This window comes from Ictalurus punctatus, chromosome 28 (assembly GCF_001660625.3).
Source record: "Ictalurus punctatus breed USDA103 chromosome 28, Coco_2.0, whole genome shotgun sequence".
In the NCBI taxonomy this organism is placed as follows: Eukaryota; Metazoa; Chordata; class Actinopteri; order Siluriformes; family Ictaluridae; genus Ictalurus; species Ictalurus punctatus.
In genome coordinates, this window is record NC_030443.2 from 7,259,792 (window position 1) to 7,285,797 (window position 26,006).

General features: G+C 36.4%; 1 long non-coding RNA gene across 1 annotated transcript; it reads right to left on the reverse strand.

Moving 5' to 3' along the window:
- Positions 1–12,807: 12,807 nt before the first annotated feature.
- Positions 12,808–21,285, reverse strand: LOC108259942 (uncharacterized). Its single transcript, XR_008393720.1, has 3 exons — positions 20,112–21,285; positions 14,780–15,176; positions 12,808–14,685 (listed from the first exon to the last, which is right to left on the reverse strand). It is a non-coding gene; the product is annotated as an uncharacterized LOC108259942 (long non-coding RNA).
- Positions 21,286–26,006: the final 4,721 nt, after the last annotated feature.

The window sequence follows — 26,006 nt, forward strand, 5'->3', positions numbered from 1 at the left end:
ACCATAGTACTCAATCAATGGGATGACAATTAGTTGTGAGTGAGGGTCCTGTTTAATTTAGAGAACAGGGTTCTATCAGAGTCTGATCTTCTTAACACATGTTTGTTGAAGTGTATGATGGCATGAACAAAGGAGATTTCTGAGGATTCCAAAAAAAGAGTTCTCATCAAAAGAGTGCTCATCAGGCTGGAAAAGGTTTACAAAACATCTTTAAAGAGTCTGGACTCCACCAATCCACAGTCAGACAAATTGAGGAAAGTCAAGACCATTGTTACCCTCCCCAGGAGTGGTCAACCAACAAAGATCACTCCAAAAGCAATATACGTAATAGTCCACGAGGTCACACAGGAAATTAGGTCATATTTATTCCGAAATTTAATTTCTATTTAAAATTCTATTTTCTATTGTACACTTTCACCTAGGGGCAATTTAGAGAACCCAGAGAACCCGGAGGAAACCCACGCAGACTGTAACCCGAGCTCAGAATTGTACCAGGGACCCTCGAACTATGAAGTTGCAATATCATGTATAGCTGATAAGACACTATATTTACCATCGAGAAACATATTAGGCTGTTTGAATGAAGCTGGGGCATTACCACATACTTCACATCATATTTACCTCAACACTACCTGCAGAGCCATGTGACACCCTCAATATTCTTGTGCATTAAAATCTATGTTCTTAAAGGATGTTCCCTTTAGAGGTTGTGTAGTTTTCCTTTAGAAAATCAACAGAACGTGACATTTGAATGGGATGCCAAAAGTTTTGGATATACCTTGATAGGTCACATATTATTTAGAGAAAAAAAAACTGCATACACAGTTAACTAAGAAAAATGTTCTTAAAACAATTTTAACAATTTGATGAATTTGATAAATGCAGTCCTCTACACTGTACTCATGACACTAGTAACATTTCGTTTTCTTATAAGTTTTTTTCTCATGCTTCCTTAATGTGTGTGTGAGAGAGAGAGAGAGAGAGAGAGAGAGAGAGAGAGAGAGAGAGAGAGAGAGAGAGAGAGAGAGCGTTTGCTTCTGTTTGGCCTCTGGCTTGATTTGATTGTTACCTTACACATTGTTGTTGTTAGTTTAATGCTGAGCCAGAGGACAATTGAACAGGGCTATAAATAACATCATTGTGCTCGCATATATGCCCTCACACATGCTTTTAACAGTCCCAGACACACTTATTCTTGTGCACGTGGCACTCTCAAAATAAGATTAGCCATGAAGGTCAGAAACTAACAGGTAAGCATACATAGGTTGGAGCAACAAGGCTCCAAAAACATAAATACCACACACCGATTCTCATTAGACAAGAACTGACCTCATACTACCATTTCTGTCATCTCTGCTTTTGATTTCCTATCGTTCAATAATGTATTCAGGGAAAGGAAGAACACAAAGGGACAATGTTTCCTGAAGCACAAAGAGCCAACAAAATTAAATTGATTTATCTTTGAATAAAGAGATCCAAGCAGGTTTATCACAGTTCATAAACACACACAAACACACACACACACACACACACACACACACACACACACACACACACACACACACACACACACACACACACATGCAAGCTGAATTTAAAAGCAAATGTTATAACATGCACATTTATTATGTAAAGAATGTTGCCATTCTGTGCACTTAGTAGGGATGTATGTGAATATGAATACATTATTCACAATGACGTGTTCTAAATAGATATAAATATCGTTTTTTCGTTTGTTTAGTTTTGTTTTGTCATTTAGACTTACAAAGACCACATTCGTTAACATGAACATCTATTGGTTAGTGATGCATTTACTACTTTTACACTAATACTACTTTAAAGTAGGCTACTGGTTTGCACAAACAAATTTATTCTGTGCACACCTCTAGTTATGAATTTGAGGGAGGTTGATCAAATATCAGAGCCAAAATTCACACACCTTGCTGGCAGGACCTTTTAATTAAATCAATAAAACAATAACAAAACCCTTCTGGTTTAGGCCACACCCAGTTCAAATTTAAATCAAAACACAGATATGGAAATTTGGAGCACTAAACAGATCCAGATCCAGATAGTGGCATTCATTGAGTTACACCGCTAGCGCTCATAAAGAAGAATTCAAAGCAGATAATTAAAGCCTTAGATTCATCAGCACAATTACTACTGTATTTATGATGACAGAAAAGCAGGTTTAAACCAGTATAAGCTCTGTATCACTATAACTGATGTCAAATAATTAGGCAGGAAACAGATGGGTCTTCTTTCACAGCTGTAGTGGTGGGATGTCAAAAAGAGAGAATTTACAGCTTTATCACTCAATCCAGACAGAGCTAAATGCTTGAGAGGTGAGCTCATGCAGACGCGATAAGATTTGATATATTCCTGCATTTTTCCCTGCTGTGACACAAGTAAACACAGGCATTGGAATCTGTCTCGGACTCATAGCAGAAAAGCAGAGAGAGAGAGAGAGAGAGAGAGAGAGCGCAAGAGAGAGAGAGAGATGTCTTAAAATGTCTTATGTCCTTCTTTGAGCTTATGAGATTTGTTTATAGGTATATGTATGAAAACAACACAATCTTTGCCTAGTTAAGGTAATTAGTTCAACTTATTTTTAAAAGCTTGAAAAATTCAACAAAAAATATTCCACAGATTTTCTGAATTTTAGTAGATTTTTTTTTCGACAATTTTTTTTTTCTTGTTAAGTAAATTGTTATATCCTTACAGAAAACTTGTGAAGGTGCATTTCTCCATGATATTTGTAGCTTTACATTCAGTACCATGCAAACCACATAGGCAGTGTAATTCTAAAAAATCACAAGGATATCATAGATCACAATGAATAATAACTTTACTGCAGCATAGCAGTGAGAAAGTACATGAAGCACTTCTGCTTCATTAATTACTGTGAACCTCGAACAATATCAGCTCAGACATTTAATATTGTTTTTCAAACCAGTTTTTCCTCCCAGTGATGTAAATGAAGTCTCACTCTAACTTTAAATTAAGTATAACAATTGACCGATTGACCCAAATAGTGGGGTGATACAGATGTATTTCTGAATGATAATTAGAGTCATTTTTTCAGGGATGCTTTTTGATGTCCCACTGCCACTCCCAATGCCATAAGTGATTGAATGTCATGTCAGGTGGTATTATCCACATATTGCTGAGACCAAGATGAATTGTCCCTATGATAATTAAGCCTACATTGGAGGGGAATCTGCTTACAGATTGCCTAACATGTTACAGATAAGTTTTTGCATGTTGTTAAAGAAATCGAATGCTTCAGTCCGATTGGTCAGAAGTGTTGTTTAATATTCTATAACAGCAGCCCTGACAATAGTTTGGACTTCAAGGCAAAGTGCAAGTTATTATATTACTACTCTTGTTCTAATGTAAAAATTTCTATAGTAACTGCTAATTCATAGGGACTTATCTGGAGGACACTCCATGTGATAAATGTTTGTTTAGCATTTTTGGAAGGAGTCTTCATTATCAGCACTTTGTAACAGTCCGAGGTAAAGCTGTAGCTTCAGGTTTTCCATTGGAAAGAGAGAGAAAAAGAGAGAAAGAGAAAAGAGCTGCTGGTGATGGAATGGTTGTTTATAGCTGCTATAAAAACAGGAACTAATTTGTTTTGCGGCTGTTCCACAACATTAAATGCCACTATAAACAGAAAAAGTATTTATAATAAATAAAAATTGTTATAGTTGACAAATTGCTGCTATTGACAAAATCCTCCTTTAAAAGGATTAAAACACTTCAGAACATGCTGTTATAGGAAAATAATCAACATTGGCATGGTAACTGTATCTCCACTTTACATTGGGGTGCATCACATGACCCCATCGTTCATTATTTTCCTATAACATCATGCTCTGTCATGTTTTAATCATGAAACTGTTAAGTTCATTAGTTTGATAGCATCTTGCTTCAGAAATGTCATTTCATTCCATGCACTGTATCATGAAGATAAGAATCCTGGATGTGAGGAGAAGAAAGACATCACCAGCTCTGTCTAATAGAAAAATCACTGAAGCATGAAGGTAATAGATTGTATATGACTCAGACTATTAAACCTGCAGAGGAAGACAAAGACATAAACAAATAATAAACCTAAGGATGCTGGAAGTTTGGAGTGAAAAAAAGGACACAGAAAACCACACAAAGTTCAGAGATAAAAGAACAGGCGTTGTGTGTGTTACAGGGAGGGTGTATATAAGTGGTATGATGACAGCTCTAATGAGGGCCCACTGCATATAAGCAGTCTTTTGAAGCCAGACAGCTCATGTTTCTCACCAAAAAAAAAACACAAAAAAACAGCGCAATTACTGCCCTTTTCCACACGGCATCTCTGTCATGTATGAAGGTTGCTTTGTTACAATGTATACAGCTGGCAGGCACAAACACAGACTCATACACACACACACACACACACACACACACACACACACACACACACACACACACACACACACACACTGGTCTGAATATTAATCCACTTACTGAACAAATCAAACTTTCTTCATATTTCAGACATTAACAATATAGATTTTTTCTATTCTTTCTTTATTTATTTTCTACTCCTCAAGTATGTTATTATATCATAGTTTGACTCTTCTTTTGCCTGTAGAGTGGTGTGATGCAGCCTGGCATGAAATGCAGTTACAGTTATCACCCCCAAAGTGGATTATTTTCCAATAACAGCATGTTCCAAAGTGTTGTATTACATTTACACCAACAATTCTTATTTATTAATGTTTTCATTTTATTTATTAAACAACATGTTATAATTTTGTACATTGTTAGTTCTGTGAAGCAAGTTTGTTATTACTTACATTGTAAGTACAAACAGTTGTTCCCTCATGTGCCTGGATTTTTTTTCTTCTCTTTCTTGCAGTTAATATCAGAAGACTGCAGCTTCCCATGTTACAGAGTATCCTAAAAACATCTGTCCTAAAGACTTGTCCTAAAGTCCCATGTCAGAAAACAGCTTTTTAGCTCTGTTTTCTGTTACAAAGCATTGACACTGGAAACTTCTTCCAAAAATGAAAAATAAACAGCTCATCACAGAAAACATCAATAATTAAAATGGAATTTTTAAATCTGTTTAAGTGGAGTGTGTGACATACAAGTGTAAGCTGTTACTTTAGAAATTATAATGTATTAGAACAAGGGCATTAATATGAACCCTGCAGGTGGAACTATGATCAAAAAAGGTGGAACTGCTGAGAAAAAAAAATCACCACATTCTGACCAATCAGAACTAAGCATTCACCAACATTGTGGTATAAATAGGTATAATAAAATTTGCATGCAGGACTTGAAGGTCACCAATCTAATTTAAAGGAATGTGTGTGATTGTCAGCCAGACCTATTGTAGAGTGTATTACAGTACAACATCACAAATGTAGCATACTGTATAATAGAGCTGTCAGGAATACACAGCTACTGTATATTCGTTATCACCAAGGCTTGATGTCATTCAAGCCTTGATATGAAAAGGTGGCAAAAATATTCATACTGATACTATAATGGATTCAGAGCTTAAGCTGCAATATGATGTCACTGATAGAATAACCAAAGCACAAACTGATTGACTGACTGAAGTGTGTGTGTGTGTGTGTGTGTGTGTGTGTGTGTGTGTGTGTGTGTGTGTGTGTGTGTGTGTGTGTGCCAACACTTGCTTTCAAAATGCTCTTTCAAGTTAATGGAATGAAATTACTTCTCTCTTGTCCTGCCTTTTGGGGGCTTCACTCTAACTCTAGCAAGGTAATGGTCCTATCCTGTATCTCCTGTGTGAGTGTGTGTGTCTGTGTGTGTGTCTGTGTGTGTGTGTGTGTGTGTGTGTGTGTGTGTGTGTGTGTGTGTGTGTGTGTGTGTGTGTGTGTGTGTGTGTGAGATTGACATTGACTAACAGGCCATGTTCTGCCCTCTCCTCTTCCTGCGGGCTGAGTTTGCCTCATTAAGCCATGCTGATGTGACAGGCCCAGCAGTGATGTACTGCCCTGCTTCGCTTGTCCATTGGCAATAAGAGATTTATTAAGCTGTAGAAAGACCCAAAAGCATCTGGGAAGCGAGATGGAGGAGTTCAAGGATGAAGCAAGGAATGTTAATGATTCAGGTAAGAGAAAGCTGAAGATCCTCCCCTAGAACTTCACAATTGCTTCAATCCCAGTTATAAAATGAAAATGTGACAGAAGAGAGAAAAAATATTGAGGTCAGGGAGGCTGAGGACAGACAGATATGAAGTGATAAGGACAGATAGGACGGAACAATAAAAAATCAATATCACTGCACCGGCCTGGAGCAAATGCAGCATCCAAAAGAAAGCAGATGTGGTAATAGTACATAGATTCTGTGGTATAAGTTCTACTTTATTCTCTGGAATAAGTTAGTATAGTGTGTATGTAGTAGCATTGACAAGTATTAGGTCACAATCTTGCTATTAAAATTTCAAATTGTTAGGAATTTAGATCAACTCCTTGCAGATGTTTGATCCTAAAAATTCAACTTATGACTTTATAAATATATGATTATATTGAAATGTAGTGATGTACACTTTAAAACGTTTACAGTCATTGTAGTTAACTATTGTAATAACTGTAAAAACATATTTAAAGTGAAATACTAATATTTTTGCACATAATTCCTGTTATTTTTTACACTATATTACTGTAGGTTCAGTATATTACAGGTTTGTATATTACCATTACATAATATACTGTACCTATAATACTATAGAGGTACAGTTTATTACCAGGTTTGCAAGTCAAATACTTTTAAATATAATTACAGCATGAAATAAAACACATTCCAGTACATTTGCTCATGTGGCTGATGCAGGATACAACTGAGCAGAAGGCTAATGGAGCCAACCATTGCAATTTGAACACTTGACATTCTGATCTATAACGCAAAGCTTTAACCACTGAGCCACCACAACTAGCCCACATAGCTTAAGTTCAGCACAAGGATCATTTTTACCATTCTCACTCCAGTCAAAAACATTAGATATCTCACTATGCATTGCATTTTCGGGTATTTCACTGTAAAGCAATGCTCCTAATCATTTACAGTACAATTCTGTAAAATGACAAAACAGTGTTTAGTGTCATTTTGTAAATTATAAAATGTCAACTATATTGAGTGTTACACATATGTTTATGTGGTTTGTTTGAGACACACATGTTTGTGCATGTGTCTGAGTAATGACATGATGCACAAAAACACCAGAGGCTGTTCTAATAACAGTGGAAAGAGCTCACTTCATCTGATCTCTGGTGAAATCAGAATCCAGGAATAGACCGGAGACATGACCAGGGGTGCTGACAGAAGAGATGAATAAAAGGGTAGACAGTGTTGTGTCAGACCAAGAGGAATGGCAGCACATCATACAACCTACAACATACAAACATTACCTCTGATGCTCAGCTCTGTCATAATTACACACTGAAAGACAGGCATTAGCATTCATTGAGAGTGTAGACCTGTTCAACAAGTCACGAGTTTGCAATTAAAGTTCTGATCATATAAAAATTACATTTGTTGCAGATACATATATAAAATAATATATATTATGATAATAACACTTATCCATTTTATCTATCTATTGTGATAATGTGTACAAATTCATCCATTTTTTTGTATGAAACTTGTTAAATTGATGCTTTAATTAAATTAATATTCAAAATACATTGTATTTAGAAATAATATATTCTGTATTTTAAGGAGTAATAGATGATCATACATTTATTCATTTAGCAGGCACTTTTATCCAAAGTAACTTACAAATGAGGAAATATAAGCAAAGTGATATATGAAGAAGAGAACAATACAAGTAGTGGTACCATACAAGATTTTTAACTGAGTGCTAGAGGAGCAAATTGCACATAGAAGATACTGTTTAAATGTAGATGTTAATTTAACTTTTTTCTTTTTTTGAGTGGGGGAAACATGGAGGTGGAGGTGGGTCTTTGGCCATATTCTAAAATCATCCAAAAAAATTTTTTTTTTTCTTTTGTCTTTTAATCAGTATGCAAATGTATCTATATTTTATTATAATTTTCGTTAAACCACAGCACTGCTGAATTCTCAGATCAGAAGGTGTGGGCTAATTTTCTATAATACCAAGTTCTGACAATAGTTCTGACAAGAACCACCCCCCCCCCCCCCCCCCCCCCCACCAAGTCATTGATTACTTTTCTATAACAGCACGCCCTGTAATGCTTCTTATTTATTTCTTAATGCCAAGTAATTTAAAGGCTGCAGTTATAATTTGCAAATTTGCACAAGGATAATATTCATGTATTCAGTACAGTAGGAGTATAAAAGAAAAGTTTGTAGCAGCCAAACATATTACATAAATCTATGAAAACTGCCCTTAGCTGATTTACTGCTTGTTACAGAAGCAGTGACTCATACTGCGTAAGAGGCTGTATTAAGTTTCCAACACCTGCCCTTTCCACATACATACCTGCACACGCACACACACACACACACACACAAACACAAACACACACACACACACACACACACACACACACACACACACACACACACACACACACACACACACACACACACACACACACACACACACACACACACACACACACATGCGTTGTCCTGGTTGTTTACCACTGGACCGAATAATGTCATAGGCTAATAAAACCACTGAAATAAACTTCAACACTTAAACACTATCAGACATTAAGCCTAAGCAAAGAAGGCTGTGAAAATTTGTCTTTATTGTTTAACCTTTTGATCTTTTGTTTAAAAAAATTCACAAAAATACTCTACTCTCATGGATATTGCAAACACAACACAGGTTTATTTTATATATATATAATAAACCTGTGTTGTGTTTGCAATATCCATGAGAGTAGGGTATTTTTGTGAATTTTATATATATATATATATATATATATATATATATATATATATATATATATATATATATATATATATATATATATATATAATGTGTGTGTGTCTGTGTGTGTGTTAAATATAGGTGTGCAACAATTATTGGCACCCTTTTAGTCGATACTTTGTGCTACCTCCTTTTGCCAAGATAGTCAGGGGACTGGGATGGCCATGGCAGGACCTTGATTTTGTGGTCAGTAAACCATTTTTGTGTTGATTTTGAAGTATTTTTGTATCTTTGTCCTGCTGGAAGATCTGACTATGGCCCATTTTAGCTTTCTTGCAGAGGCAGTCAGGTTTTCATTTAATATCTGTTGATATTTGATAGAGTCCATGATGCCATGTATCTTAACAAAATCAGTTAACTGATTCAATGGTCGAAGTACATTTATTTATGTATTTACTTATTTATTTAATTATTATTTTGTATATAATAATTTTGTATATAATAATTTAATTATTATTTGAACACAATTGTAGTTTTGATGTTAGCATTTATTTTTAATAAACACATTACTAGAAAATGCAGTGCTTCATTATGCAGTGCATACTGAACTGTTTTGCCAACATAAGAGTGTGTTTAGTTTGCTCTGTTAATTGTTTTGAGAGCAACTACATTTATTTGCAGAAATGTGTTAAATCGACTGAGAAAAACTGTAAAAATACTCATATGAAGAAACGATTTATATTAAAAACAATTTTAGAAAAAACACCTTGTTGTTGAATCAGAAATAAATGTCTACTTGGGCATTAAGGTCACTATTTACATTTGACTTGGGAAAAAATGTATTTAAAACATTCTTTGCGTCAATGAAAGTATGTAAAGTTAGTATAAAAGAGAATAGAGAATAGACAGATACACAGATATTATACAGATATTTCTTGGCTAATAGATGGTTCTTGCTCCTGCTGCTTTAAAATCCCAATGGTCATTGAGCCTCAGATAACAAAAATAACCAATAAACATAATATTGTGAAGCTGAGGGAAATAATTCTTGTTCCATGGCACTGCTCAATATGGCCCATGTTTGTTTTACACAAAGTTCTTGTTCAGTTATTATTGATATTTCACTTAGGAAAAAAATGTAATGCTGTGTATATGTGCTATTTGAAGTATTCATGTTGGTACCTCTCTCTCTAATTCGCTGATGAGAGTTTATACGTTGGTTTGTTATAGGTGTCACTTCTTGTGTCTGTTTTAAGAATAAATGCACCTCATACATAGGATGCAGTTTCCAAACTTAAAGCTTATATTAAACACTATGATTTTTTTTTTTTTGCAGTTATATATTGTTGCTGTTGTTAGCCCATGACTTTTTTGTTTTTAAAACTAGGAATCTCATTCGCCTTGAAAATCACTATAAATTTCCATATGAAACCTTGCTATAGTCACAGTAAAAACAGTCACATCTAGGAGAAGCAATTTGGTATAGAAAATTACCCACTTATTGCACTGTAATAAAAGTCTGACAAAACAATATATTTCATCTGAAAAGCATCTGCCAAATAGCTGTTGCACACATACTGAAACATGTTGAGTATTAATAAACTTTATTGTAAACTTTATTATAAACAACACCATGTGTTGTTTGCAGTTAGATGGTTTTGTGTGAATGATGTAAACTCATCAAAATAAAAATGTAATGTCTAATCAACTGCTTTTATTTCCAACAAATGTCTTAATGTGTAAATATTTGTATTGACATAAAAACATTCAACAACTGAGACTATAAACTGAACAAATTTCACAGACATTTGATGAACAAAAATGGAATAATGAGTCCCTGAACAAAGGGGGCTCAAAGTCTAAAGTAGCAGTCAGTATGTGATGTGGCCACCAGCTGTTTAAGTACTACACTGCATCTCATCCTCATGGACTGCACCAGATTTGTCAGTTCTTGCTGTGAGATGTTACCCCACTCTTCCACCAAGGCATTTGCAAGTTCTCGATCACGTCTGGGGGGACACATGGTTACGTGTAATTTTCCACTGGAGGGACAATCAGCTGTCCTTCCTGTCTCTCTGTAGCACTGTCTTAGGCATCTTACATTACAGACATTGCAGTTTATTGTTCTGGCCACATCTGCAGTACTCATGCCTACCTGCAGCAGGCCTATGGCATGTTCACACAGGTGAGCAGGCAAGCTAGGCATCTTTCTTTTGATGTATTTCAGAGTCAGTAGAAAGGTCTATGTAATGTCCTAAATTATACAAATTATTAATTTGTAAATTAATTAATGTAATTGGTAAATTATTGTAACTGTGACCTTAATTGCCTAACGCCTGTAAACTGTTAGTGTCTGAAGGACTGTTCCACAGGTGCATGTGCAATAATTGCTTATGGCTCACTGAACAAGCATGTAAAACATTGTTTAAACCCTTTCCAATAAAGATCTGTAAAACTTATTTGGATTTTACAAAATTATCTTTAAAAACTCAGTTTCCTGAAAAATTGACATTTCTTTGTTGTTGAGTTTACATTTTTCAACATTATTTCTAAGAAAACATGCATATAACCATTCAAAAATGTGTCCACTAATCTCAGGCAACAAAATCTAATCTAATTTTATTACTTTATTTATTTATTTTTTTTACAAAGTTTAATGTAAATTTTACTCAGAAATGACTAACAATTCAATAAAAATGAAACTGGAAAAAAAAAAAAAGAAATGACTAACAGGGTTGAAAGTATCAGTCTGAGTTTCTAGCATAGAATTCACAACTATAAAAAATGTGGTTAACTAGTATCCATGCTAATGGCAGGACAACATTAAGGACTTTCTAATAATTCTTTGCTTAAAAATGTATTTTTTTAAATAATAATTTTTCGTTAAACAGGAAATTTGTATGATGCAGCATCCTGTTAAACATGTGACTTGTGGAATATTCCAAATATTCCATAGGGGGATTATGGTAGCAGGATTGATCGAATGTTGTTTAAATGTTGATTGAATGTTGTGGGTCACAAATACAATGTAAATCATAGAAAAGGATGTTTCAAGCATGAGATATTAAATGGATTCATATATTAATGGGGAAAACTACAATTTTTAAGTATATTAATACACTTAAATTTTCAAGAGCTATAGATATTGACATAATTTGTTGAAAATGACACTTTACCTATGTTTAAAATGTTGGGGTTTTTTATCTTTACTTTACATACACATTTTTGTAAATGTAACATCACTGGAACTAAAATTGCATGCCAAGTGTGGAAACACCTAAACAATACTGGATGCTATTTTAACAGTTTGAATAACTGATTATGTCCTAAGTCTGATTTCTTTGCTTTGGACAGATATACTTTCCTCCAATTGCCTGTTTTTGGAAAAATGTTTTGCACTTGCCTGGGGCCTTCTATGGCATTTTATAGTCATGGCTGTCTCTCCTGTTTGCTATTTACTCTTAAATTGCTGTATTGATTCTGGTGTTTCAGCAAACAGTTTCTGCCTGTAATCGCTGCTTGTGTTTATCTCCAGAGTACTTTACTGACTTTTAATCCAAATCGCCCACGCCTCTCACTATCCAGTGAGCTGGCCACTTTCATTTACTGTAATGCAACACAGGGTGTTACACAACCTCTTTCCTGCTTGCACACACACACACACACACACACACACACACACACACACCAGACTCTATGATGTTTTTGTTCCAGCAGTGAAGCACCTGACAGGGAACAAAACCTAATGCTGTAGACCTAACCTTGCTGTTGTGCTCTTTCTTTGTACACAAGTTAAGGAGGAATTCAAGAATTATCTAACAATGCTATTTGAATTAGCAAATGGAATTTCCTTTACATGTGATGATGCCCTGAACATATAGAGAAATTACATGAAAGTCACATGATAATTCACCTGATTCACATGTGAAATTTTGACGTGGTTTTTAGACACTCTGTACGGATGGATGGATGGATGTATATTGACTGCGTTTCTTTTTATAACATTTGACACTTCATTATATTTCTATTGCACTGGCCCATGACTATGACTTCTTTTTCAATAAGAACATTGTGAAATATAATAGCTATTTCAGTGAAAGAATATAACTTGAATCAAAAAAAAGTTTTGTACATACAGGAGAAAAATATTTAGCTAACGTTTATGCAGCAGAGAGATGAGGTACATCTGGTACATCTCACAGATGTTCAAGTATTATTTCAGCTAACACACTGGTCTGAGTCATTCTGCAGAAACTGTATCAAAATAAGGATAGTGATTCATTTTATGCATTGAGAATGAAGACAAAAATATCGCCTACACTGCAGAAACAGTGAGACCACTTAGAAGATTGTTATAACCTTATTTGATTAGTAAGATTGTTAGCATCCTCTTCCTGTAGCTTTTCCCAGGCCAGTTTAATTAAACCCCTTGGGAAATTTTTTTTAAATCAATACATGCAAACATGGTTTAACAATTTCTGCAATACACAAAAATGAACAGGAAGTACAGGAAACATCCTTGAAGCCATGATTTCTCTGATGGTAATCTGTATTATCCATATTTCCCCAAACATTTTCTCGTGCAGTACTGATCTACTGGGAATCACGTGGATAATTTTTATTCAGTCACCAGTAAGCACTTTATTCTGCTCAGGGTCAGGTGGCTTTATTGTCAAGTGGCTTTATTGTCATTTCAAACATATACAGCTTATACAGTACACAGTGAAATGAACAACGTTCCTCTAGGACCATGGTGCTACATAAAATAACACACGAGTACAAGAGACTACATAGAACTAAATAAGACTTACACATTTCTACGTAAACTGCAAATGCAACGTGTGCAAACAGCAGAAGACAGTACAATAAACAGGACAATAGGCACAATAAATGACAGTGCTGCGTTGACCAGTACACATTTCTAGTGTGAAAGTGTCCGATATAACAGGTAGTGCAAAAGAATGACAATATAATAAAAATGTGAATGTGAACATAACATACTAGCATACATAGTATTCAGCAGATAAGCTTATACCATATATGTACATATCAGTTATTGCAGGGAGTATAATAGTGACAAGAAATTAAATAGGATATTTTTATAAATACAGTAGGAGCCAAAATTCACTTAAACATTATAGAAATGTGCAAATATTGCAAGGGGAGTGGGATGGCCTGAATGCTTCAGTACCTTTTGCCAGTTGACAGGATGGTGAAGCGTTTGTGTGAGGGGTGTGTAGGGTTATCCAGAATGCTGGTGGCTTTGCAGATGCAGCGTGAGTTTTAAATGTCTATGATGGCAAGAAGAGAGACCCTGATGATCTTCTCAGCTGTCCTCACTATCCGTTGCACGGTCTTGTAATCTGAGACGGTGCGATTTCCAAACCAGGCAGTGATGCAGCTACTCAAGATGCTCTTGATAGTTCCACTGTAGAATGTGGTGAGGATGGTGGGTGGGAGATGGGCCTTCGCAGAAAGAAGAGGTGCTGCTGGGCTTTCTTGGTTATGGAGCTGGTGTTGAGGGACCAGGTGAGGTCTTGGCAATCTCCACAGAGAAACCGCCAATGTTCAGCGGAGAGTGGTCACTCACAGTGGTCAACAACCATCTCTTTTGTTTTGTCCATGTTCAGAGACAGATTCTTGGCTCTCCACCAGACTGTTAGCCTCCTCTCTGTATGCTGAATTATCATTCTTGCTGATCAGACCCACCATGGTAGTGTCATCTCCGAACTTGATGATGTGATTCGAGCTGTGTATTGCTGCACAGTAGTGAGTCAGCAAGAGATGGCAGGTCGCTGTGTATCCAGAGCCTATCCAGCAAAAACACAGTACATGAGTTGGGAATACACCCTGGTTTGGACACATTAATGGCATTAGGCAAACACCTTAACCAGAGCGACTTACAGAAGTGCTTTGAGGTCTCTGTCAATCAATACATCCTGATACTGGTTCAATACGTCATAGACTAAGAGTACTATTAGTTTGCTTAAAAACCTGTTGGGGATGTAGTATATTATGAAAAACACACAGACAACACAATATATTTTTAAATAATAACAAATTGTTAATTTAGGTAAGACATTTGAAGACATTTAGTGACTGAGATTATTGGGCATCAAGTCTTGATGCATGCATTCTGTGTACCTTGAGAAATGGTGGGTTCAGTCAAGCAGTGCTAGAGGATCAGACGGTGCATAATGCAATGCAGGGTGTGATAAGTGCTTTAGGCAGGTAGGTGGGTGCTGGTCCAACAAAGCTAGATCCAACAGAGTCAAGTAGATAGTGCACAACGGTCAGAATCCTACCTTACCAGTAAAGAATAAAGTAAAGTATAAATCCAAGTTAGAACAATTGGCAGAACCAGGTCATTACTTAAATATAAAAATAAGAGTCAGAAAAGATCATTAAAAAAATTCTTATATGCACACACAAACGTGTGAATTTTCTGCATTAATGTCTCAGTAAAAAAGACTTCAGCAAGACTTCCATAGATTAATTTACAGATACAGATACAGTAAAAACATATAACATATGAAATATGTGACAGCGAAAGTGTGCAGAACTTTGGTAAGTTCTCCAAGATGCTTGAAACAACCTACCAGCTGATTTCCTTATAAAAGTGAATAATGCGGTTTAAAAGAAATAAGTAGGCGGTTTTTTTTTTTTTAGAAACATTGCCAGAGAGTGTCACATCGCATCTGGTTCAGAGTTGAGGTGTGCATTGGGACTGAGAGTGGTTTTTATTTCCTGCAGACTCATCTGAGTGAGTGGTCAGATACATGAAATATGTAGCAGTCTGGTAGTTTTTCTGTCAGTAACATAGATGACTGCTCTACAAGTTTAATGTGAATGACAAAGATTTTGTTTATTTTTGTTTGTTTTTAAATGTAGGCTACTTTCAAATTTTACCTTTTATCTGCCAGCATAGGTCAGGTCGAATAAGGAGCCAGTTTAACAATGCAGCAGTAAATGTAGTCAGTCTGCCTAATGATGTCTTAATCCTTGCTAACTAAGTATAATTTTTTTTCATGATTTGATCAAGTTTTTGGATATTTACTTATAGTGAAACAGACATAATCCTATTCAATTCAGGTTGTAATCAGGTGCCAATGGTCAGAATGTCTGCATAGTCCTGCACTGCCACATCATCAAAACAAAGATCGTTTACACACTCTGTACAGATGACAGCAGTCAACGATTTAAAATGTTTAAATGACCTATTAAAGAAATTTATTTAACAAAACATAGAATTCTTACAAATTTGGCAGTAATGTTGTCTGTAAGTAGGTTAGGTTATAAACGTCGGTGTCTTTCAGTGGAATCAGAATGAAATCTTTAAATGCAATTTAAAATGCAAATTTAAATAAATACAATCCCTTTTCAGTTATGGGCTACTATAAAATACACATATATTCTTACATTTTTATGTGCATAACATCTCCTTTAAATCATTTTGCATAGTTTTACCATAGATAGGGGTAATTCCATCTCAACTGGTCCGATGCAGGTTGCTTGACTGTTTTTAATTTTCCAAAATTTTTTTGTCATTTGCTCTATGTATTGACATTGCAAAACTACTAGTTTTTTTTTTTTTACATTTACTTTATTTATTTTACTTGGTTTAACTACAATGGACATCTTTGTGTCATAGCACACAACAAATTTTGCCGATACAGCTGTTTACAGGAATCTAAATATCTCGGCTCAGGATGGGCCTAGTGCCATGAAACAAAAATTGATCTCTAGAGCACATTACAAGGTTCATATATACACATTTGGCACATTCTTGTTACTTAGCCTTAGAACTTAAGTCAAAATGTAATGCTCAAGATTGCGCACAGTTCCACTTTTAGGGTTAATTTATAATGGGAAGGGTTCAAGTTTCATTCTTAATTTTTTTAGGGGGTACATAGGCAAGTATAGTTTACATGTATAACTTTTTTTCCCCTTTTTTTGGAGGCGATAAAGTGTAATATTTGGTTTTTTCTTTCTTCACTTTTCCTCACTTTTGGTGGGGGACCAGATATGAAGCTGAAATTTCCCAGAAATAAGTCCTCTATAGTAGCATTCTGCTGTAAAAACTGTGAGTTTGAGATCGCAGGTAAACTCTGCAGGACAGTGGACCTCAAGGGCCAGATTTGAAGAACCAGCCTGATCTATCATGGTATGCTTGAATAAATTTGATCTAAATATGGAAGTACAGTGTTCAGTTGTGTGTTTTACAAATGAATAGTGTCATAACCCTCCAGGGTCGGGAGTTCGATTCCCACCGTGACCGTGTGTGCGGAGTTTGCATGTTCTCCCCGTGCTGCGGGGGTTTCCTCCGGGTACTCCGGTTTCCTCCCCCAGTCCAAAGACATGCATGGTAGGCTGATTGGCATGTCCAAAGTGTCCGTGGTGTATGAATGGGTGTGTGAATGTGTATGTGTTTGTGTGCCCTGCGATGGATTGGCACCCTTTTCAGGGTGTACCCTGCCTTGTGCCCGATGCTCCCTGAGATAGGCTCCAGGTTTCCCCGTGACCCTGAAAAGGAGTAAGCGGAAGAAGATGGATGGATGGATAGTGTCATAACCAGAGCTGTGGTGTTGTTTCTCCTGTGATAAAACCAGTGACTACAGCTCAGAAGTTACTTATAGTCAAGCAACCAGCTTTGCAATTATTGGACCACTTGAGATGGAATGACCCATAGGAAAATGAACAAAGAAAAGGAGAAATCAACTCTGATGTGTTAGAACTCTGTGCCTCTGTCTGTTTGTGTCACAAAAATGTCAAACATCTTTGTAGAGGCAAGATGACCTTTAGCAACTAATTATGTCACCAAAAATTAAATTTTATACATGAAGTGACTTAATCCCATGTCTCCATAATCCAGGCCAGTCATTTCAGATACATCGTGTATCATAATGATTTGCAATTGTAATCTGACCATTTGAAGTAAAAATTTGCCTGGCTTTTCAGAGAGAATGTCATGACAAATTTTTGTTCTTTCTTTTAATATTATAAATGTTACTGAATGTGCAGCGCTTATGTGCATGTCCTCTCTGTGACTGTATGGGTTTCCTCTGAGTTCTCCTGTTTCTCCTTATCTGATGCTTCAATTCAATTCAATTCAATTCAATTTTATTTGTATAGTGCTTTTTACAATAGACATTGTCTCAAAGCAGCTTTACAGAAATATCAACATGGTATACAGATATTAAAGGTGTGAATTTATCCCAACTGAGCAAGCCACTGAGTGGCGACGGTGGCAAGGAAAAACTCCCTAAGATGTTTTAAGAGGAAGAAACCTTGAGAGGAACAGGACTCAGAAGGGAACCCATCCTCATCTGGGTAACAACAGCTAGTGTGAAAAAGTTCATTATGGATTTATATGAAGTCTGTATGGCCTTAGGAGCAGCCGTAGTCCCAGCAGTCTGGAAATAGAGAAGATTTGAGCTCCATCCAGAGGCAGAAAGGATCTGGATCTCTAGTATCTCCATAAATTCGTGTGGGGCTCGGCGAAAGGAGAGAGGGAGAAAAAAGATTATTATGACTGCGAAGTAGTAGAACAGAATCTAGTCAGGGTAGGCTTGATTAAACAAATACGTTTTAAGCCTAGACTTAAACACTGAGACTGTGTCTGAGTCCCGAACACTAATAGGAAGACTGTTCCATAATTGTGGGGCTCTATAAGAGAAAGCTCTTCTGCCTGCTGTAGCCTTCAATGTTCGAGGTACTGTCAAATAGCCTGCATCTTTTGATCTAAGTAGGCGTGACGGATCATATAAAACCAAAAGATCGCTTAGATATTGTGGTGCAAGACCATTTAGTGCTTTATAGGTTAATAAAAGTATTTTATAGTTAATGCGAGATTTTACTGGGAGCCAATGCAGTATTGATAATATCGGTGTGATATGGTCGTATCTTCTAGTTATAGTTAGGACTCTAGCAGCTGCATTCTGGACTAACTGGAGCTTATTTATATTCCTACTGGAACATCCAGACAGTAAGGCATTACAGTAATCTAATCTAGAGGTGACGAATGCATGAACTAGTATTTCCACATCATGTAGTGACAATATGTTTCTTATTTTAGAAATATTTCTGAGATGAAAGAAAGCTATCCTAGTAATATTATCTACATGAGCATCAGATGATAGGCTGGAGTCAATAATCACTGCAAGGTCTTTAACTGCTGTACATGATGAAACAGAAAGAGCATCCAGAGTAACCATGTGATCAGAAAGATTTCTTCTAGCTACACATGGGCCTAATAAAAGTATTTCTGTTTTATCAGAATTAAGTAGAAGGAAGTTAGTTATCATCCAATGTCTAATGTCCTTTACACAATCCTCAACCTTACTAAGCTTCTGTCTGTCCTCTGGCTTTGCTGAAACATACAACTGTGTATCATCAGCATAACAGTGGAAGCTAATTCCATGTTTACGAATAATTTGACCTAGGGGTAGCATATATAAAGTAAAGAGCAGTGGGCCTAAAACAGAACCCTGTGGAACTCCAAAAGTAACCTCAGTACGCATGGAGAAATCAGCATTTACATCTACGAACTGATAACGATCGGTCAGATAAGACCTGAGCCAGGAGAGGACTGTTCCCTTAATACCAACAACATTTTCTAATCTATCAAGGAGAATAGTATGATCTATAGTATCAAAAGCTCCACTAAGGTCGAGTAACACAAGCAGTGAGACACAACCCTGATCGTAGGTCAGTAGATGGTCATTTACTACTTTAACTAACGCTGTCTCTCTGCTATGATGAGGTCTAAATTCTGACTGATACATTTCATGAATGTTATTCCTATCTAAGTACAAGCATAACTGCTTTGCTACAACCTTTTCTAAAATATTAGAGATGAAGGGGATGCTCAGATATTTGCTTGAACAAGCAGGTGTAAAGGTAATAAATTGGAAAGAGAAGTTCAGAATCAATGACCTTGACATGCAAAGAAATGCTTTAGCATAAAGATGCTTTCAAAATAATTAAACTAAATGTTTGAACATTTTTTAAAAATGCTGTAAAGCGCAGTAAACAGATGTAAATGGAAGAAAGTCAATATTTGGTGTGACAAAAAAAATAAAAACAATTTGTTCCGCTTTATAAGGAAATTAGCTGGTAAGTTTTCTTGAGCATCTTGCAGAACCAGCCACAGTTCTTCTAGAGACTTTGCTTCTTATTTTTGCAGCAAAGCCCAGCAAACTTCATTGTGTTTATTGTCTGAAAAGTGGTCTCTTACACAATATGCTGCTTTCTATAGTGAATCTCCTTTAATTCATTTCTTTAATGGACCTCCTTCATCTACCACTTTCTGAAATAAAGAACACCAATTTGTTCAGGTCATACTGTTAGACATGCACACATTCACAGACTAAAATACAGTCAGAGCAAAGCAATTACAGTGAACAAAGCCTTGTTAAAAAGTTCTCTCTTAAGAGTGTGTGGGTTGATAATGACCACGGCTGGCTGAATTGGATGAAAGTTTGACCACTTTTTCTTTCTGCTACTCCCACATTTTAGCACATACTGCTGCTTCACTGGTTAACACACATAAGGACCCTCCTAACCCTCCTCATCCACAACACACACACTTGACAGCTGTATCTAGGCTGCAGTGAGTCAGAAACACATACATGCACACACACATACACACTTGCAAACACCCTACAAAGGCACGTACATGAGTATTTGTCCTTTTCCGAGATTCTTCCCGACCATATCAAAAGTACTGTGTGTTCAGATGCTGTCAAACAGTATCAAATTACAGAGAAATGTGGTGCCTGCTGCCTGTGTGTAAAACCAACATTTTATGACAGAAGAAAATGTATCCTGTGACAGTTGTGATGCTGTCGCTCGCTATATTTGTCTGTATCCTATTCACTGTCAAGTCAAATTTACCACAAAACAGCAGAGTGCATGGCAGTTTTATATGCAATATACAGCCCTGCAGAATTATTGGCACACTTCATGAGCAGTCACACATTATCATTTTGTTTAAATGTTTTTCTTAAGCATTTATTTGGCAACAGAATACCAACATGGCAATATTGTAGTAGGTTGCAGCCAGGATGGGCTTCTTTCTCGCAACAGTTTTTGAGGCGATATTGGCAGACATTTGAAGAGAGTTCATTTTATGACATAATGAGGTACGAATTTGTCTTCAAAGCTTAGAAGCGCACACACACACACCTACACACACATATATACTTGAGCGACTTATTTAAGACCTTTAATCAGGCAGACCTTTAATCATGCATGCCCCCTCCCTTACCATCTATCTTTATCCATATTACTGAAATGAACTCAATCATTTAAATACAGGGATTATTGCGGTTGTTTGAGGTGTGTGTAAGATGTGTGTGTCATTTGTATTAGAGTACGAATCATTAAATTTGTGTTACACAAACCTGGTGCCTCCTGTTTTATGGGACTTTGCACAGGAGAATGATTCACTAAGGTGATTTTCTTCTGTAAGGATCATAAGAATTTACAAACATGAGTGAAAGCTGCCAGAATGTGTTTTCTATTTTAATCAAACACCAGACTTAGACACAAATCGGGCTCTGTTACAATTAATACTGTAGTGTTTACAAACTCTAGAAAAAAAAAACTACTCAATTTCCCTGAGAGCTTCCAGTATATGCACATTGCCCCATGTACAGTTGTGTCATTTTACATAATAAAGTAAGATACTTGCCTTGGACAAACACTTCAAGCATTCAACTTGGAGGCAAACCATGTAGCAAGCTTAGAAATAATTTTTGATCAATTAAATAAGGAAAATTATATATTACTTATTTACTTCTTTTTATGGTTGTGGAGGCATTATGTTGTCAGGTTGTGCAGGTGAACATCTGTCCATCCATTCAGCTGTGCATCTGAGATTCTCAACAGCACAATATTTCAAGAACGAGTGATTGAATGTTTGGAGGATTTATATGGAATTATCATTGTAACCAGCATATGAACTGATAAGAGTTGAGTGTATTTACTATTAGCAATAAAATCCTGGAAAATATTAAAGTTCCATCAAATATTTAAAGCTTTATATTTATTTTTTCACCTATGTCTTACTTAGATCTTCTAATTTTAGAGTAATTAAAAAAAACTGATCCCATTTCTTGAAGTGTAACCAAAAATTTTTAATACAGTCTGTAAAAAAAGTTTACATAGCAGTGTTGCTTGAAGAGTTTTTGAAATGACAGAATATAACTTTTAACCAAAAGTCAATGTTTTTTGCCCATTTTTAAAAAAATATTTCTTGAGGTATATTTTTTTCTTAAACTCATTTCAGTTAAATCTCTTCAGTTTTGAACTCAGCCATGTAATTGTTTGTATGCTTCAAGGGAAAAGCATCAAAGCAAAGTAGCTTTTGCCATCACATTCCACTACTGCAAAAAATAAAACAAGCTCTTGCCTTCAGTCAAATCTAAATTATCAAAGCTCACTTAACAGTGTGTGTGTCTGTGTAGACATTTACAGTGTGATAACCCAAAGAGTCCTCTATTCTGTGGAGTAATTAAGGACGAAAAAGCAATGGCAACTAATTAAGGGAATGGAAGGATTTGTTGAAAATTAAAGAGCATGGGAGCGATAAGTACTTGTTTGCATGTCATTACCATGAGGCCTTCCCTGCATCAAAGAGCACTAACGTGTGTATGTAATTACAATGTGTTTAGTAAACGGGGATTCGCCCCTTCCTTTTTAGTGAAGGACTGCACAGTGTAGCATGTACACATTTGAAGGAAACGCAATAAAATCACAAATCCATGTATCACTTGATAGATGCTGTGCACATATCCATGTTGTGTGTACATTCACCTCATTTATCAACCTGGACATGAACTAATGTATGTTCATAGGAGCATTTACACAAGAAATACAGTTTCATGAAAATTCTGTTAGTTCAGAAAAATGTTCACATCCTGTTCGAGCTCCTGAGTTTGTGTAAATTTATGTATAAGAAGACTCACTAATGTGAACCTCAACTGATCAGCTTCAAATCATATAATCTGCAAATTTATACACAAATTACACTGACAAGTGTAAATATTTATTTACTTATTTAAATTACATTTTGTGACACCCAGTTTTTCATATTAATGGCATTAATTAAAGAACTAGTAAATATGGAGAAAAAAAATTATAATTAAAGAAAGAAAGCTAACACAAATCCAGAAATTAAGACAAACAGGACCAGTCATTCAAAGACCAAAGAATTACCACTATGTAAAAGGAAAATGCGCCGCAGTGGTTCAACTGGTATATGGCAGTTATGTTTGCTACAGCATCTTCTTTTGATGCTGTGCAACACTTTGGAGTCAGGACTTCTAAGATCTAACTGAAATCCTAGTATTGTGTAGGTCTCCCTTGTGCTGCCAAAACAGCTCTGACCTGTCGAGGCTGCCCGAACACAAAACATATATAGTCCGGGACAAACTCAAGGCTATGCTCGACATGAGGGTAATCGAGTCCCACAGTTACTGGAGCAGCCCAGTGGTTTTGGTTCCCAAGGCCAGCTGGACAGTCCGGTTTTGTGTGGACTTTAGAAAGGGCAACGTGGTGTCTAAATTCGACGCAGCTCACTTTTATTTCAATGCTGGATTTTACAAAGGGATATTGGCAGATCCCCTTGATTACAATATCTCCAATATCTGAAAAAATGCCTTTCCCACTCCATTTGGGTTATACTAATTTATGACCCTTCCTTTAGGGTTATTTGTGGCCCCTGCAACATTCCAGCAGCTCATGGACAAACCCAAACCCACCACAAACCCAAATAAATGTGCGATTGGACGGGTGGAAGTATGGTATCTGGGCTTCCAGTTGAGCCATGGGCAGGTGCATCTCCAAATTGATATGACAACAGTGAATGTGGCCTGCCCAAGACCCAATACCAAAAAGGAGGCGAGATAGCTTCTGGGGCTGGGTGGCTATTATTCGTAGGTTCCTGCCTAATTATTTGGATGTTACCAACGTGCTGACTGATCTCACTAAAAAAGGGGTGCCAGATCTGGTCCAGCAGACAGCCGTGCCAGCAGGCTTTCACTCAGGTAAAAGCTGTACTTTGTGACGGACCACTCTTACATTCTCCTGACTTCTCTCTCCCTTTTATTTTACAGACAGATGTGTCAGACAGGAGGTTGGGGGCCATGTTGTCCCAGGTGGTGAAGGGGTAGGAGCACCCCGTGCTGTACAACAGCCACAAGCTTTCCACACGAGACAGTACATACAGCACGATAGAGAAAGACTGTCTAGCCATGAAATGGGCCTCCGATACAACCTGCTGGGACAGGCCTTCACATTCTGTTTGGACCATGCCCCGCTCCAGTGGTTCCGTCGCATGAAAGATGCCCACACGCAGATCACTCGCTGTTATCTGGTACTTCATCCATTTAAGTTTGAGATAGTCCACAGGCTGGGGGTGCAGATGGCAGTGAAACAAAAATGTAAAATAAAGTTAATATTAAGCAATCTAATTAACATAATAGTAGACCATGCCAAATGCACAGGCAGCACCTTTAATCTGAAGATAGGATTGCTAAACATTAATTATCACTTTCATGAAAGCACTTCATTTAACATAAAACTTGGGTTAAGGCAAATGAGCATGTAGTATTAAATGAAGGTAACATTCCTGGATGTAGCTATATACACCGCCCTTGTGTAATTGGCAAAGGTGGAGGCGGCATCACAGTTATTTATAATGATACTCTAAGCATTTCACAGAAATCTTAACTTTTTTACAGTACATATTACAATAATGAATGTACCCACAAAAATCTAGACTATATTTCCACTAATTACTATTTACAGGTGACCAATGACCTTTTCAGGATTTGCAGACTTTGTCTCAAACCTACTTGTTTCAGGAGAAAAAAAAGTAATTGTCATAGACTTCAGTATTCATTTTCATAATCAACAAGACCTTTGGAGAGCTGTGTTTGTGTATATTTTCGCCTTAGAACGAGTCAATCAGAATATAACACAACCAACCATCAATTGGCATTTGGATTAAATAAAGAAAAGAGTCTGATAGTGCCTCAGATCACCATATCATTTTATTTAAAATGTGCCATAATAAATTTCATAATATATGCACTTCACTACGCAAAGACATCAAAATTTTACCCTGGTATAATAATCACACTTGCACCTTAAAGCAGACCACTCAAAAGCTGCAAATGGAAAAGAATTCAAAAGGATTTCAGCATCAAGCTAAACTGGTGGCATTCCAAATTGTATGGAAGGAACCCCCTTTTAACAATAAAAATGCTCATACTGTTGCTAGAACGTCATGTGTACAACTTAATGAAAAACAACTAAAAATAATAGTAGATTATTATTTAATACAGTAGTAAAGTTAACTATGAATAAGCCACTGAAGCACAAAAATGATAGCATGCAGCAGCAATGACTATTAGTTTGTCTGTCAATTTGATAACTAATTATGCAGTGAAAAACATCATCAGCAAATTGGTTAGAATATTTCAGTACAATCCAATAGACTGAACTAATGCCACTTATTTACTCTTAATAAATCAACCTGTGTACCAAAAAGGAATGATTTGTAAATGTAGTTTGACTTATAAAGACAAGGTATTTGATGTTTTACCTAATCAGCTGCATAGTTTTTTTTTTTTTTTAAATAAACACTTATTTTGAAATTGATGCATGTAGCACATTCCAAAAAAGTTGTGACAGGGGCAATTTAGGACTAATAGTGATGTGACAAGTTGAAATAAGAAGGTGATGTGAAACAGGTGAGGTAATCATTTAACCCCAGTATATAAGGAGCCTCCAAAAAAAAGTCCTAATCCTTCAAGAGCAAGGATGGGTCGAGGCTCTCCAATCTGCCAACAGATGTGCCAGCGAATAATCCAACACTTTGAGGGCAACATTCCCCAAAGATAAATCGATTTATCTACAGTGCACAATATAATTAAAAAGATTCAAGGAATCTGGTGAAATCTCGGTGTGTAAAGGGCAAGGCCAAAAACCACTTCTGAATGCGCTCGATCTCCGATCCCTCAGACATCACTGTCTTAAAAACCGTCATGAGTCTGTAATGGATATCCTGACATGGGCTCGGTAATACTTTGGTAAACCTTTGTCAGTCAACACCATTCACCAC